The following is a 12,119-nucleotide window of genomic DNA, read 5'->3' as shown; positions in this document are numbered from 1 at the left end:
TAATGTGATTTTACCCATTCCCACAGATTAGTGAATTTTGAGGAAATTTACATTTCCACTGGAAAAAAAACTGGGGCACTATACTTAGTGGATTGAACACTGGACTGAGAAAGGGATAGAGGATGTCGATGGTCATTTTGGTCATTAACTAGCTGCGTTACCTTGGGCAAGTGAAGAATCTGAACTTAGACTTGAAAGGGTCTTTGAAGTTGACTAGAGCCAGCCTCCTTCCTCCAACTCACACTGACAGGAAGACTAGGATTTGGAGGCTGTACATTCTCATATTAGGAACTTCATTTTTAGGTTCAGTTGTGGTTTGCCTCTTTTTATTTATTTTATTTATTTCATTAATCTCCTTTGTGCCTTTTAGAGAAACATTTAACTACTCCTTTGGGGGAGGTAGTTAGTGGGGGTAGGAACACCATCTTTGGACTTAGACTGCCAGATTTTAAATTCCAATTCCTCCACTTCCTATGTGACCTATGTGACCTTCACTAAGTTTCAACTTAGTTCACTAACTTTCAACTTCCTCATCTGTAAAATGGGCATAATAGTACCTACCACATGGGATTATTAATATACTATTATCCCACCTGATATACTTTCAAATATGTAAAAATAGCCATCATATTTTCCCTTGACTTTCATTTCTTTAGGTTAAATATTTCTAAATCCTTAAAGTATTGTCCAGAATGAATTGTTTACAGAGCCTTTGTCTTCTTTCTTTGGATACCTCCTAGTCTGTCAGTGTTTTTCTTAAATGTAGCACCCAAACTAAAAAACAGCATTTTTATGTGCAAAATACAAAAATTGATTAAATCATTCCCTCCAGTGATCTAGACCTTAACCAGCCTATATTTTAAATATCTCAATTTTAGTTTATCACATATAAAATATATGAATACCAAATTATGCCTACTTTACCTTCCAGGGTTTCTATAAGAGAAACCAAGATGATATATGTCAAAGTACTGTGAAAAACAAAAAGAAGTGAAAGTGTCATTATTTTATATTGTTTTTCATTAAATAGGGAACAAAATTATGATAGGTATGACCTATCAGTTACAAAAAATAAGTTTTAGGGGCACCTGGGTGGCTCAGTCGTTAAGCGTCTGCCTTCAGCTCAGGTCGTGATCCCAGGGTCCTGGGATTGAGCCTCACATCGGGCTCCCTGCTCCGCGGGGAAGCCTGCTTCTCCCTCTCCTACTCCCCCTGCTTGTGTTCCCTCTCTTGCTATGTCTCTCTCTGTCAAATAAATAAATAAAATCTTTAAAAAAAATAAGTTTTAAAACTTACTGCAATCCTAATGTTCATATAGAAAAAGGAAATTTTATTTTTTGAGGGGGTATTTTTTATTTTTTAATTTTAATTTTTTAATTTAAATTCAATTAATTAACATATATTATTAGTTTCAGAGGTAGAGGTCAGTGATTCATCAGTCTTATAATACCCAGTGCTCACTACATCACGTGACTTCCTTAATGCACGTCACACAGTTACCCTGTCCCCCACCCACCTCCCTTCCAGCAACCCTCAGTTTGTTTTCTATGATTAAGAGTCTTCCACTGGGGAGGGTATATGCTATGGTGAGCACTGTGAATTGTGTTAAGACTGATGAATCACAGACCTCTACCTCTGAAACAAATAATACATTATATGTTAAAAAAAAAAAAAGAAGAAGATAGTAGAAAGGGAAACATAAAGGGGGGGAATCGGAGGGGGAGACGAACCATGACTGACTATGGACTCTGAAAAACAAACTGAAGGTTCTAAAGGGGAGGGGGTGGGGGGATAGGTTAACTTGGTAGTGGGTATTAAAGAGGGCATGTACTGCATGGAGCACTGGGTGTTATACGCAAACAATGAATCATGGAACACTACATCAAAAACTAATGATACAATGTATGCTGATTAACATAACATAATAAAATTAAATTAAAAAAAAAGTCTCCTATGGTTTGTCTCCCTCTCTGAATTCATCTTATTTTTTCCTCTTTCCCAGTGATCCTCTGTTTTGTTTCTTAAATTACACATATCACTGAGATCATATACTTCTTTCTCTGATTGACTTATTTCGCTTAGCATAATACCCTCTAGTTCTATCCATGTTATTGCAAATGGCAAGATTTCATTTTTTGATGGCTGAGTAGTATTCCATTATATACGTGTGTGTATGTGTGTGTGTGTGTGTGTGTGTGTGTGTGTGTACTACACACAATATCTTCTTTATCCATTTATCTGTTGATGGACATCTAGGCTCTTTCCATAATTTGGCTATTGTGGACATTGCTGCTATAAACACTGGGGTGCAGGTGCCCCTTCGGATCACTACCTTTGTATCTTGCAATTGCTGGGTCATACGGTAGTTCCACTTTTAACTTTCTGAGGAACCTCCATATTGTTTTCCAGAGTAGCTGCACCAGCTTGCATTGCCACCAACAGTGTAGGAGGGTTCCCCTCATTCTGACTGGTGTGAGGTGGTATTTCATTGTGGTTTTCATTTGTATTTCCCTGATGCCGAGTGATGTGGAGCATTTTTTCATGTGTATGTCTTCATTGGAGAAATGTCTCTTCATGTCTTCTGCCTTTTCCTTGATTGGATTATTTATTCTTTGGGTGTTGAGTTTGGTAAGTTCTTTATAGATTTTGGATACTAGCCCTTTATCCGATATGTCATTTGCAAATATCTTTTTCCATTCTGTCAGTTGTCTCTTGGTTTTGTCGACTGTTTCCTTTGCTGTGCAAAAAGCTTTTTATCTGATGAAGTCCCAATAGTTCATCTTTGCCTTTATTTCCCTTGCTTTGGAGACGTGTCTAGTGAGAAGTTGCTGTGGCCAAGGTCACAGAGGTTGCTGCCTGTGTTCTCCCCTAGGATTTTGATGGATGCCTGTCTCACATTTAGGTCTTTCATCCATTTTGAGTCTATTTTTGTGTATGGTGTAAGGAAATGGTCCAGTTTCATTCTTCCATGTGGCTGTCCAATTTTCCTGATACCATTTGTTGAAGAGAATGTCTTTTTTCCATTGGATATTCTTTCCTGCTTTGTTGAAGATTAATTGACCATAGCGTTGAGGGTCCATTTCTGGGTACTCTATTCTGTTCCATTGATCTGTGTGTCTGTTTTTGTGCCAGTACCATACTGTTTTGATGATCACAGCTTTGTAATAGGGCTTGAAGTTCGGACTTGTGATCTCACCAGCTTTGGTTTTCTTTTTCAACATTCCTTTGGCTATTCGGGCTCTTTTCTGGTTCCATACAAATTTTAGGATTATTTGTTCCAGCTCTGTGAAAAAAAGTTGATGGTATTTTGATAGGGATAGAATTGAATGTATAGATTTTTCTAGGTAGCACAGACATTTTAACAATATCTGAAAAAAATTTGAGGCTGTGAACTATTTAGTAAGTCTAAACCATTTTTTGTTACGAGGTGATTATGAAAGAAGTAATCTCACTTATGTCAAAAAGGTTTTCCTGTGAAGCACACAACTTCAGACAACATTCACTTTCTATCTGAGATAGTTTCATTTCAATCTCTGGTTTCTCTGATATATATTTTTTATTTTATTTTATTTTATTATTATTATTTTTTAAAGATTTTATTTATTTATTTGACAGAGAGAGGCAGCGAGAGAGGGAACACAAGCAGGGGGAGTGGAAGAGGGAGAAGCAGGCTTCCCTCTGAGCAGGGAGCCTGATGCAGAGCTCGATCCCAGGACCCTGGGATCATGACCTGAGCTGAAGGCAGACGCTTAACGACTGAGCCACCCAGGCGCCCTATATTTTTTATTTTTTATATTTTTATTTTTTAATTATTTTTTAAAAGATTTTATTTATTTATTCATGAGGGGGAGAGAGAGAGAGAGGCAGAGGGAGAAGCAGGCTCCCCACTGAGCAGGAAGCCTGAAAGGGACTTGATCCCAGGACCCTGGGATCATGACCTGAGCTGAAGGCAGAAGCTTAACCATCTGAGCCACCCAGGTGCCCTAGTTTCTATTGTTTTTTTTTTTTTTAAGGATTTTATTTATTTATTTGAGAGAGAGAGAGAGAGAGAGAGAGCACACGAGATCCAAGAGGGTCAGAGAGAGAAGCAGACTCCCTGCTGAGCAGGGAGCCCGATGCGGGACTCGATCCCGGGACTCCAGGATCATGACCTGAGCCGAAGGCAGTCGCTTAACCAACGAGCCACCCAGGCGCCCCCTAGTTTCTATTGTTTAACGGAGCTCTATGCCCAATGTAGAACTTGAACTCATAACCCCAAGATCAAGAGTTGCAAGCTCTACCAACTGAGCCAGCCAGGCATCCCTCTTTAGTAATACTTTTTTTATTAAAAAGTTATCTATTTCTCAAAAAACTGAACTTGATGATGAAACAGGTGGAGAGGAAACTTTGTGACTGGCAGCTCTGTTTGTTAGTATTCAATAAGAAAGCACATTGTAGATTTTGTTCCAATTTAATAAATAGAAACCTAAAGGGAAAAATGTATAATACCAGAGGGATTACATTGCATGGGCTTTTTTCATAGTTATTACTCATAATTCTTTAGCTAAATATAAACTCCCAAAATTATAGCAGTGGCCATTTATCCTTTGCTTCTTAGTCTGTTAGAGCTACCATAACAAAATATCACAGACTGGGTGGCTTAAACAATAGAAATGAATTTTCTCACAGTTCTGAAGGCTGGAAATCCAACATTCTGAGGCCTCTTGTCTTGGCTTGTGGGTGGCCACCATCGCATTGTGTGCTCATGCAACATCTTCTCTGTGGGTGTGCTAGGGGAGAGGCAGAGAGTGAGCTCTCTGGTGGTTTGTTTTTGTCTGGTTTTTAGTAAGGACAGTCTTCCTCCTGGATCAGAGCCTTCCCCTTATAAGCTTATTTAAACTCCTTTACTTCTTTTGAGGTTCTGTCTCCAAATATAGTCACCCCCGGGTTAGGGCTTCAACATATGAATTTGGGGGGACACATATATTTGTCCTTAATGCCTTCCAGCTTTTCTTATTTTCTTTTACCCCTTTTGGAGAAGTTAAATCACATCATCATTGTCCTAAATATACAAATTGAATTCCACTTAATTTTTTATAGGAGCCATTACATTGTTTTAGGCAGAATTTAAGAGATTAAAGGGTACAATTTCTTCTTGTAAAGACTTCACATTCCAGGGCCAGAGGGAGCTAACCCAACAATCAGAATACATCATGCTATGGGTCATTTTTTAGTATAAGTGGAGAGGACCTTATTTTACCTAGTTTTCATCAGCATTTTTCCGTGGTACATCTGATTTTGTCTTACTTGGGACCCTCACTTGTTTTTTTTTTCCCTAATCAGCCTGGATCTCAAGGTTAATAATTTTAACAGTTTTACCTACATCCTCAATTCCCTTGGCTTGTCATTATTTTGCTCCTTCTGGGCCAGTTTATTCCTAATTTTGGATTAATTCACTGATCTGCTTTCTTCTCCCAGGCAGATAAGCCCCATAAAATAGTAAGAATTACGCTGATTAACTATTAAAATTGGTAATTTTTAGCCTCAGCAGGCACTTCAGCACTTTAAGACAAGCCTCTAACTTGTCTGTAGCTGACTCCACCTAAGTAGACAGTGTCTTGATGAACACCCTATCATACTTCCTAAATTCCTTATCTCATTCTTTTCTGGAGACTATTTTGCCTGATACTTTACAAAGTTGTTCTCAGATATTAACTCCCTCAATTTCCGTGCTAAGTCTCTGCATTAAATCAAGGCTATCTCCAGCCCTATAGCCCAAGCAATTATTTATTTGCTAGGTTTCATTTCATTCACGTTTTTCATTCCAAAACTCCTTTTTCATCTAGTTTCTGTTCTTGATATGGCAGTTGGACTTACAACACATTTCTGCTTCCCAATTTTTGTCCCTTGGCACAAAATAATCTCCACGATTTCAACTAAACCTGGAATCCCCTACTCTTGGAATGTTCCAGGACTCAACTCTTGGACCACTTCTTTTCTCTTATTTATATTCACTCCTTGGTGATCTCATCTAATCTTATGGCTTTAAATATACCATCCACATGCTGATGACTCCCAATTTTATTTCTCTAGCTCAGATCTCTTCCCTGAACTTCATACTTCTCTACCTAGCTCAAAATTTCATTTGGGTATTAGATGCCATCTCAAATGTAAGGTGTTCAAAATTAAGCCTCTACAAGAGGACACTTTTGGGAGAAATGGATAGTCATTATTTTGATTGTGGTAATGATTTCATGGGTGTGTATCAATGGAAAAACTCACCAAACTGTATAATTTATTGTGCATCAATTATATAGTTAGGAGGCAAGGATAGGTCAAAAGTTTACTGACCTCAGTAAAATAATACTGTATTTGTAAATCTTTTCTTCAAATGATAAATTGAGTATTCTTAAATGCTTTTTCCATTACTAATACTCTTTTGAAGAAAACTGGAATCAACTGAGTAAGCCTAACTAGGACAAAGTTCCCAAATAGGTTGGATTATACTGTACTCAGCCTGGGATTCTGTTGAGATTAAATCTTTATTTCCTGTTATAACTCAGCCATATGGCGTGCCAGGACTTTAGTAGTGTGCTAGTGGTAAAGGAAGAGGCCAGGACTTGTGAGAATGAGACCGAGGAGTCGAGTTCTCATTTTGGAAAGACACCTTCTCCTCCATAAAGCTAAGATGGTCCATAACGCTTCCGGAACTGCATGGCAGACTTTTGCTTTGCTCTGATCTCTGTACGTACCCAAATACGTAGAATCAGTGAGGTGGAGAGAGGCCAGAGGCAGTGGCAATATTCAGTCAGGCATTTATGAATACTACACCATGCTGTGAGTACTACTTGGATCCTGAATCAAGCTTTTGGGAGGAAAGATGGGAAAGAAGGTCTCATCCCCAGGAAGGACTAGCAAAAGATAAGCAGACTATCTTAGCAAGTTGGAATTCAAATATTCTAACTGGGCAAGTGGTGTTAAAAACCTGAGCACAAGCAAAAGATTCCATACAGGTTGAGCCAACAGTAAGGATTTATGAGGTGCATAATCAATTCAGAGGGCACTTGATTGGGGAGCCAAGTGCAGTGGATATTAGATTTCTGGCAATAGAACCAATTTTAGAAAGCACCAAATGGTAAGTTTGAGCCTACTAGATTTGAAGATAAATTGGAAGCATGATGGAAGGCAAAGAAAAGAATTCCTATTGACTAAAGCCCCTAAAGCCAGACACATACAGATTTTGCTCTTTCAACTTCTGGAATCAGTCCTAACCATGCAGATCCCCGTCTATTATAGCCAAATTCCTTTATTCCTTAGGTCTTTAAGGCTTTGAGTCTCTGTTCTCTGTAAGTTGCACATATGCTCAGGATTAAGTCCCTTATCCAGGTAACTTAAGGTCCCTGGTTGTAACTAGTAGTTACCTACTTTGGTAATGTAAAGGTATTACCTGTAATGTAACCATTCACAAAGCTTAAGGCTAGTAGAGTCTAGCAGCCAAGACCTCCATTGTGTGAATGAGAAATGACATCCAGATCTACTAGAGGTTTTCCATTTTAATGGGAAATGATGTTAATTATAACATGTTAATGTTTCAAGCTTAATTCCACTAAATTGCACCTTTTTGGTCCTGACTCGCTCATGTGTGTACTCTGCATAATCAACAGACTAAATTATGTGACTTTCTGCTATATGCCTTCCCACTGAAAAGTTGTTTTAGGTAATTCAAATGACCATAGCTTTACAGTTGCCCCAAAACACTTCAGCCTTTATGTTCCACCTTATTTGTCCCTTATCTGACCACCCAATTGATAACCCAAATTCCCAATTCATCACTCTCAGATTCTGGAGCATACAATCTTTGCTTCAAGTGTATATGCTTAAAAATTGATATTCCTCACATCTGTATTGTTTTTTATTCAATTTCCTCATATTATTATTTCTCTCCCACAATACTTCATTATAGCTTGCCTTTGATTTTGTCATTTTGTATCACTATTGAGAGGACACAGAAGTATTTTACCTCTGACCTCCTTAGTAGAGCCCAGTACAGTGCAATACATAAACATATTAACTTGATTTGGATTTTATCAACTGAAGAAATGTGACATTACCAGATCCAATTGTGAGAGAAGGGAGCAAAAACAGAACTGCAGGAAAAGAGGTCAGAGTGCTCCAATGCAGTATTTCCCAACTTGTTTTCAAGTGATGTTTGCCAGCTTTGATGAAAGGGTAGACACTTTTCCCTGGAAAATTTTGTGCAGACCCCAAATCACTTTTATCATTCATTGTCCACCTAACATTTACTGTACAAACAAGTGTAGATAGCTAAGGTATCTAGGTACTCAAGATCTTAATTGAAACTCATCTTATAGAAACACTGGTTTATATAAATCAGGCACGTTGAGTAATAAATGCAACTAAGAACAGGGTCACTAATCCAAAGCCATTTTAACTTGGGAGTTTATAGCACTGAGGAATTATTTCAGTAGCTAATATTTTGCAAACCATTCCACCTCATATACACTCTACCACTGATCTTCATGTTTTTTTTTTTAAAGATTTTATTTATTTGACAGAGGCACAGCGAGAGGGAATACAAGTAGGGGGAGTGTGAGAGGGAGAAGCAGCTTCCCATGGAGCAGGGAGCCCGATGTGGGGCTTGATCCCAGGACCCTGGGATCACGACCTGAGCCAAAGGCAGATGCTTAATGACTGAGCCACCCAGGCACCCTCTTCATGTGTTTCTTGAAGTGGTTGTCCTAAGGCAACAGTTTTCCCATGATTTCTTTTGGTAACATCAAGATGTTACCAAACATCTTGGATAATGGATAATCTATTATACCAAGTGGCTTTTCCCATTGCTGGATTTCATCAAGCCTTAAGGTCTCTCATTAAAAGGACCACACCCTGGTGTCTTCAGTTTACTTCCTACCAAAGGACTGGTTTATATTTCCTGCAGACAACTTGCAGTTCATTTCCCTACATTTTAGTGACCATGTATGGTCACTGCAATTCCTTGCACCTACAGTTTAACAGTGTGCAGGGACTTAAGACTACTTGATCTCTGTGGTGGCATTAATAACTTTTAGTTTGGGTGCAATAAACTTTTTCCAATGTGCATTTTGTACATTTTAGTACTTGAGCAAATTCACTCTGTGCCTGCCCACCCAACATGCTTGTTAGTCTCATGAGCCTCTTTTGAGCTGCATGGGTCTAAAACTGAATTTTCACTAAGGCAGGAAAAACGTTTTAGGGAAAAGGACAGCTCATTATAAGCTGACAAAAATACTATTATTTTGACTGACACATAAGTATGGACTTAGAACAAATTATTCATGCAGCTATTTAGGGAAAATGATCATGCATGGGGCCCAACCACCTTGGTTAGAGCAGATGTTATTACAGTCTACACTAAATCCATTCTGTGCAATGTTTGACTACTTTAAACTCCCTGATCTTCCCCCAGGACCTATAATTGTTATGCTGTGCTCTCTTCATTTTCAGTGTTCTACATTTTCTATCTTGAACTTACAATTGCATTAGAACCAATTATTCCGTGATTCAGTAATCCCTGATCATTTTGATACCTGAGATTTTTCTCCCTAATAACAGACACTGTCTCTCCATTTTGCTCACCATTAACCCAGTAATATTTGGTACCCTACAAAAAGCCAACATGATCTGTACTTATTCTGATACTCCCAAACCGAGTCATTGCTCCAAAAAAACCTAAGAATTTTCCCACATTACTCTGTAAATTTTCACTCAGCTTTAATTACAATCACGCATTTTAAATTCAAACAGGTGACCAAATGTGAAGCATTCAGAATAATCTGATTACAAGTCTGGTTAACTGAAAACAGACTTCTCCATAAAAAAGTTTTCTATGCATTCCTGTAAAATAGAGCTAGATCTACAAAGTAATCTATTTAACAGGTTGTAACTAGGGCAGTGTGACAAAAAGTAAAAGCAAATGGCTTCTTATGGATACATTAGATTTGATGCTGCTTCACTATCTGCTTACAAAAATAAAAAACCAGTATATTGTCTTGATTTGTAGGTTTTCTTCCCATGTCAGTAAAGTGAAGAGCTTTTCCTTGTTTTTCATAGAAGCAAATCTCGTAGCATTAGCCCTAGAAAAGGAAGAAACATTTGAGATTTACGAGACTATTAACATCAGAAGAGCAGAAGAATTTTTTAAAAAATATCTTTGTCCTTATAATGGTCTATCTCAGAAGCCAGATCCGTATAAGTTTTCTCAACAGATATTCAGGTTCGGGATAAGATCATCATAGATTAAGACCAAGGACAAAATACTGACCAACTGTTGAATAAAAAAATCTCCACTCACAGAAATGGGTTATACCTGAGGAAGGTTACTGCAAACTCTTTGCATGGGCAGACAGCGATCCCTCACTGTTGGCAAAGAAAAAAACAAACACACACACAAAACCTATAGTACATCACTGTGAGGTAGCAGTTTTCCCCCTACAAGATTTATAACCTAATTTATAAAACCCAGACAACGAAAATTTTATTTCTGCTCATCGGTCTTATCTCAGAAGCCGAATCCGTACATGCTTTTCTTCAGGTAGTCAGCTTCGGGATAGGTTTCATCATTGATTAGACCATAATCCATAGAACATGTCAGAGAAGTACTATACTAGAAACACTGTAGATTTTGGAAACCACACAACTTACTTTGCAAGGTTGTTCGTCAGTGACATTTATAGCTCCATTATTCTTCTTCAACCTCCAGGATGCTGTTCAAGGACAAAAAATTTTTTTCACTTAATCTACATTATGGACTAAACATACTGAATCAAAACACTAACCCAACACATACCTGGCTAAGATTGTCAGTTTCCAACCAAGTGTTCTCTCACGTGTTTTGGAATTTTCCTTTGCCATCTATTAAGAAGCAAGTTTCAATGATACATCATCTTTTCCTGTATATCAACAGGTTTACTTCTCTAAGCTATCAACTGTACTTACCTCAACATCTCCAGGTAACAGTTCCGTTACACCACTGAGAGCCACTGGTCCCGCAGGGGACCAATATTTTGGAAAACTAAGCATTTTCACAGAACGGCAGTCGAAGGTTTTCAGTACCAGAACCCTGCCTTTCACTAATCTGGTTTGCACACAGCGCCACCTGGGCACAGTACCACTCCAATCTCAGACAAGGTCGGAGACCGCCCATTTTCAAATAATCTTTTGATCTGCGACGAGAAAAAAAACAATGGTCTAATTAGTAAAGGCCTCTTATTCTCATCGTAAAACTAACTCTGCGCCCCAAATCCTGGGAATATGGTTGTTCTTCCGCCGCCGCCCAGGTTCCGCCAGTCGGGTGTCGGCGCTTATCAACTAGGCCGCGCGTAGCGCTCGTGGCCATCAACACCAGCCTCCGCCCGCCTAAGCTCGAAGCCTGTCGCTGCCGCCGCCGCCACCACCACGCGGGACACGTGGCGGTCTGGCTGCGTGTTTCCCACGTGCAACTTTCCAACCCACAGCACCCTGAGTTGAAATGTCTTAAAATCTCACAGGGCGACAGCGAACCTCAGCCCCAGCTCCAACCTTGCCCGCCCGGGTACTCGCCCACAACGCCCACTCACCTACCACCAAAGTACGGCCTCCCAAGTCCAGACGTAAAAGACCGAATTACGCTTCCAGCAGTTCCCTTTATAGCCTCTCCTGAGTCAGACCGAGGTTGCCCCGCCCCCTCGCGTTTATTGGACATGGGAGAGGACGGGGCGTGGCCGTTTCCTGAGGAGAGAGAGCGGGAGCGCGCGCGGCCGTTCTTTTCTTTCGGGGGCTGGTTCCGGGGCGTGGCGCGCGCGTCGCCCGCCCACCGCACGCTCTCCCAGTTCCCGGTGCGCGCCCGGTGCGCGCGGCGATCCGTCGCTTCGGAGTCTGGCTCTACGTGGCTCGGGAGTGGCGCCAGAATTCAAACTAACTGCTGCAGTTTGGAGGCGAGACTGCCGCCTGCTCCCGGCCAAGTCTGCCCAGAACAGATTGGCCGGCTCGGGGCCGGGAGTGGACTTGAATTTTGCAGCGCAGGGCGGCCTCAGCGTATTGCCCTCTCGAGAAGTCGGGCTGGTTAGTTGGCCGGCGCCGGGCGGGAGTTGACTCCCAGCGGG

The 12,119-nt window shown here is 40.1% G+C and overlaps 1 long non-coding RNA gene and 2 other non-coding genes across 5 annotated transcripts; all 3 read right to left on the bottom strand.

Annotated features, from left to right (window-relative positions):
- Positions 1–9,733: 9,733 nt before the first annotated feature.
- LOC113927516 lies at positions 9,734–11,666 on the bottom strand. Of its 3 annotated transcripts, none has more exons than XR_003521648.1 (6): positions 11,595–11,666; positions 10,975–11,201; positions 10,826–10,890; positions 10,681–10,742; positions 10,331–10,395; positions 9,734–10,112 (listed from the first exon to the last, which is right to left on the bottom strand). It is a non-coding gene; the product is annotated as an uncharacterized LOC113927516 (long non-coding RNA). The 3 variants fall into 3 exon arrangements; XR_003521646.1 differs by having other exon boundaries at positions 10,346–10,395; XR_003521647.1 differs by having other exon boundaries at positions 10,346–10,395; positions 11,599–11,629.
- On the bottom strand, positions 10,208–10,277 carry LOC113928167. Its single transcript, XR_003521844.2, has one exon. It is a non-coding gene; the product is annotated as a small nucleolar RNA SNORD50 (small nucleolar RNA).
- LOC113928169 lies at positions 10,535–10,604 on the bottom strand. The gene has a single exon (XR_003521846.1). It is a non-coding gene; the product is annotated as a small nucleolar RNA SNORD50 (small nucleolar RNA).
- Positions 11,667–12,119: the final 453 nt, after the last annotated feature.

The sequence above is a fragment of the Zalophus californianus genome, chromosome 7 (genome assembly GCF_009762305.2).
Source record: "Zalophus californianus isolate mZalCal1 chromosome 7, mZalCal1.pri.v2, whole genome shotgun sequence".
Lineage (NCBI taxonomy): Eukaryota > Metazoa > Chordata > Mammalia > Carnivora > Otariidae > Zalophus > Zalophus californianus.
This window is presented reverse-complemented; position numbering and strand designations above follow the sequence as displayed.